The sequence below is a fragment of the Centroberyx affinis genome, unplaced genomic scaffold (genome assembly GCF_046629955.1).
Source record: "Centroberyx affinis isolate AG114_WGS23_722 - 3 ecotype Tasmania unplaced genomic scaffold, CSIRO-AGI_Caff_v1 ptg002373l_1, whole genome shotgun sequence".
Taxonomy (NCBI): Eukaryota; Metazoa; Chordata; class Actinopteri; order Beryciformes; family Berycidae; genus Centroberyx; species Centroberyx affinis.
In genome coordinates this window covers 742,501-747,500 of record NW_027280630.1, presented here as the reverse complement: position 1 = coordinate 747,500, position 5,000 = coordinate 742,501, and positions in this window count along the sequence as shown.

Genomic DNA, 5,000 nt, shown 5'->3' with positions numbered 1-5,000 from the left:
GATGGAGGATACCGCCGCCTACTAAGGTCCGGCAGATGCAGATCCAGACTATAGACTGGCCCAGACTATAGACTGGCCCAGACTGTAGACTGGTCCAGACTTCACGGGGCAACAGCAGCGCCCTGAATGGATGGAAGTAATTGATCTGATAAAAGCACTTTTTGTTGTTTAGTAGTGACAACATTCCCATCCCTAAGTTCTACCAGTTGGCTATTCAACAGACAGTAATTATGTTGTAGAAGTAACCTGAATGTTAAATGGTAAACAGACTGATTTATACAGCGCTTTTCTAGCCTACCGACCACTCAAAGCGCTTTACAACAAGCCTTCATTCACCCATTCACACACATATTCACACGTTCACACTCACTCGTTCACACACCGATGGCGGCACGTTCCCACGCAGGCTGCTGGCCTAACCCTAACCCATCAGGAGCAGTTTGGGGTTCGGCGTCTCGCCCGAGGACACTTCCACATGCGGACCGGAGGAGCCGGGGATCGAACCACCGACCTTCTGATTAGAGGACGACCCGCTCTGCCTGCCAAGCCTCAGATGGAAGGGAACAGCTTGCGGTTCCGATAAGACCGAGCTTCTGGCTCTCCAGCCGGTTTGATGCAGATGTGACATCCATCAATGGCACCGATTGACTTTTGTGTATATAGTTTAGTTATTGTATATTGTATATATAACTATTATATATAGTTGCATTAGTGTAATTGTGTTTTGTTATGTAGATATGTAGTTATTTTTATTGGTTATATATTTATATTCAAATAAAGTACAAAAATCATTATAAAAATGGTTGATTATTTAATAGCAGAAACAGTACTTGAAATGTATTTAGTAAGAGTAGAAATTATCTATTAATTGCAGTATAACTACCAGTATAACTCAAGTAAAAGTCCTACATTTAAAACTATAAGCAGGTAAACAAATGTTGCAGCCTAAGCAATGAAATGGTTATGAAAAGTAAACCTAGTAGTTGCTGAATGTCATTTGAATTGCATGTTAAATATTTAATTGAAGTTCTTGGGTATAACTTAAGTTAGTAAATGTTCTGTTATACTTTACACTATTGTGGTTTTTATAGTATTAACGTTAGCTATTTTATTAAATCTATACAAAATTCTAATTTATACTCAATACTATCACTAAAAAATATATAAGCAGTTATTCCAATTGACCAACAGGTGGCAGTGTAACTGCTGTAACTGACAGACGGCAGCTGCCGGTATTTGGTGATGTCATGACATCCCGACACATCACTGCCTTGGAAGTCCGTCTCACTCCAGACAGGTAACAGGTAACTTCATACAGACACTGCCTCCAGAGGACAGGGCAGGAGCCCGCTGTAAACACAGGAAGTGAACGCTGCTATCCTGCAACTTTATCCAAACTAGAAGGAGGGGCTCTGGAGAGGTAACTGAAGTGCAGTGCATGCTGGGAAGTATATGCTAATAAGTCAACAGTGTGTCTTAACAAGCTTTAATGTGATCAGTGTAGCGAACGCTCAGTAAGATGAACTTATGAAGTTGAGTCTGACCAGCAGCTGTTTACATCAAACTGACTGGAGATCAGTTGATTTGACTGGATGAGTTTTTACAGTGCAGCTGCAACATGTTGACTCCTGTCATCTGTTGAGAGACAGCGCCCCCGTGTGGCCGCAGCCTGACAAAGCACTTCATACCATTTACTGCAGTTTACTACAGTTTACTACAATTTACTGCAGTTTACCACAGTTTACCACAGTTTACCACAGTTTACTACAGCTTACTACAGTTTACTGCAGCCTCCTGCAGACCAGCAGCAGTTTACTGGTGAACAGGCTCTGACAGTTTGTTTGTGGAGAAATGACTCAGACCTGCTGACAACAGTTTGGACCAGAAAACAGAAACTTAGGTTTAGGTTTAGTTTATTGCACATATTAAAAAATCGAAATACATAGAGATTGGAAGTTGACGACAACGACTGAAAGAAAACAAACAAACAAAAACAGAAAAGATGTGCAGCAGGAGCCAAAAAACCCATCAGGGCTTGTCAAGCGGCCGTCCGATTGTGAATCAATAAAAAAACCCAACAACAATCAAATGTAATGCAGACAAATACATAAAGGGACAAAAGGAAATCACATACAGAGCCAAATATCAAGGAGCTAAGAGTGTGAATATTAATTAAGGTGAACATTATAAAAAAAGAAATGAATGTATATATTTTGGCAGAGAGTGATTACGATATCATCAGGAAAACGTGCTTCTTGAATGAACTGAAGCTGGAGCAGATTCTGATGTGTTCCTCTGAATCTAATGGAAAAATGTGAAAAGTTTGTCCTGAAGAAAGTGGGATGAAGATTATTATCTGATCTTGATTTGAGAATTATACTTAAAAACATCTGAAAACAGAGCGGGTGTAAGTTGTGAATAGAATGAAAAACAAAAAGACAAATTTGAAAACGGTTTACAGCTGGTTTGGGTGAGGTCACAGACTGCTGTGATGATGTCACTTCCAGGTCAGCTCCTCCTCAGGTGAAGCTCGTCTGTCTGAAGTCAGCTGACGGTGAAACAGCCGGTGGGTTTCTTGATGTCACTCCTGTTATTTTATTCTGAGACGACAAACAAACGGTTTGTGTGTTTGAGACAGAAGAGAAATGACTGAAACACATCAGACTTCACTGTGATGAAGGTCTGACAGGCAGAACCTGCAGGTCTAACAGGCAGAACCTGCAGGTCCGACCGGTTGAACCTTCTACTGACTGATCGTCTGTTGTTGTCTAGTCCAGTCTAGCAAGTCAAGTCAGAACAAATCAAGAGTCCAGTATCAATTTAATATCTTAAAGAAAACTAAATATCCAGGACTTTCCAATGCAATATGGTTTTAATAGGATAAAAACTTGGTAAGAGCATCATGAGTTTGATTTCTATAATAAGTTTCAACCCAATAAATTCAATCATTCCATACAAATTCAGAAAACAGAATTTAAATTCAGTCGTCTGCTGGAACAAATCTCATCACTTTCAATCTAAGTCATTTACACAAACACAAGATCTCAAGTCAAGACTTTAGAAACCTTTTCAAGTCATCAGAGTACAAGTCAGAGTCAAGTCCCAAGTCACCAGAACCCAAGTCAAGTCCAGTCTCAAGTCTTCTCTTCATGCATCAAGTCATGTTTCAAGTGATTAAAACTGTGACTCGAGTCTCCACCTCTGCTACATCATACACACACATGACATATAAAAGCAATAAATTAGTAAAGTTTATTTATACAGCACGTTTCACAGAGCAAAGCCACAAAGTGCTTCACAGGAGTAAAATAGTTCAAATAAGATCAGAAAACAAAACAACTGACAGAGTGACAGACAGCAGCTGAACGCAACACGTTTACAACATGAAGGAGGTAAAACTGGTTTCAGTTAAGGAACATGCTTAGAAAACTTAAAATACAAGAAAGGTGAACCTCTTCCTCCCTGCCGGTCCCACTGGCTCCATCGTTACAGACGCAGGTTTCACGGCCGAGCTTTGTTCAGACCCACAGAACTTTATTTTAAATTCTAGTCCAGATCCCAAGGTTTCCAAAGGCACCAAACATGTCAGGCTGAATTACAGGGAAACGTTTTTGTCCATTTGCTGTAATGGTGCAGCCATAACGAACATGGCGTCTTGTGTTGTGTAAAAAAAAAAATTCTAACTTTAAGCTACTTAAGGGGAAATTTAAGGGGAAAGTCGGGGTGCGAGGGGTTAAAATACACGGGACTGGAAAGTAATGAAGCTGTAGGACAGAATTAGAGATTAATGAAACTCTCCGGCTCCCTCTGCTGTTGAGGAGCAGAACTGCAGCTGGAGGCTCCGGGTTCATTTATATGGTCTGAGTGTGTATTTTTAAATGTTTGATTCACTTGTTAAGGCAGGGTCTACTGAAACTGAGTGTGTGTTTTTGGGTACTGCAGCACTTCTTTAAGCACTTTTGGTCAACAGGATTTGGTTTATTATAATTTATGATAAAGAGCTGCAGTAAATTAGAATTCACTACCAGTCCCCAGTCTGGACCCCTGACTGAATGTTCTGTTTCTCATTCTGATCTACAGTCTTCTGATTAAATGCTTGAAATGAGTTTCTTAGTCAAATATAAATAGTGAAGTTGATCCTATGTATGAATTTCTTTCCAAAGCCTTTGCCTTTCCATCAAGGCAAAGAATCTAAAATATAAGATAATTAATTATATTAATGAATACAAAGATCAAAGTGAATTTAATCTGACTGTAACTGAACTCAGATTGAACATTATAATAAAGCTGATGAAGAGCAGGATGGCTCCTCCCCCTGCTGTCAGTCAGCAGCATCAGTAATATTAAAGTATTTAGTGTATTGAACTTGTTACTATGGCAACTGAAATTACCTGTCAGAGAGACAGACCGTGAGAGAGAGAGAGAGAGAGAGAGAGAGACAGACAGAGAGAGAGACCAGCTTCTGCTCCTGACTGATACAGACCAACCTCAGACCAGCACTGCTCCAAAACCACCAATCAGAGTAAACCAAATTATACAACAAACAAAAGATACATATCTGGAACATTGGACAAATCAAACACAAACACAAAACAAACTTAATTGCTATCTGGCCCTAAACCGTAACTATAAATTGGCAGAATATCTTTTCAGTGTAAAAGACCCAAAGCAGAGGCAGATCCTGAGCAGATCCAGATCCTGAGCAGATCCAGACTGAGTGACCACAGTCTGGCCGTAGAGAAAGGACGACAGAAGAAGTCCTGGCATGTGGTCACTGCACAACAGGTGAGGTGGAGACAGAGATGCACTTCCTCTTGAGATGTGACAAATATAATCTAATTAGAGTAGAATACTTTAAGAAATTTGAATTATTAATCCCCAACTTCACTAAACTAAATGAAAGTGTCCAACAGCAGATCCTGCTGGGAGAGGGACAGGCAGCAGGTCTAGCTGCACAGAGACCGCCTGTCACAGACTGAGGGACTGAGACCACAGTGATC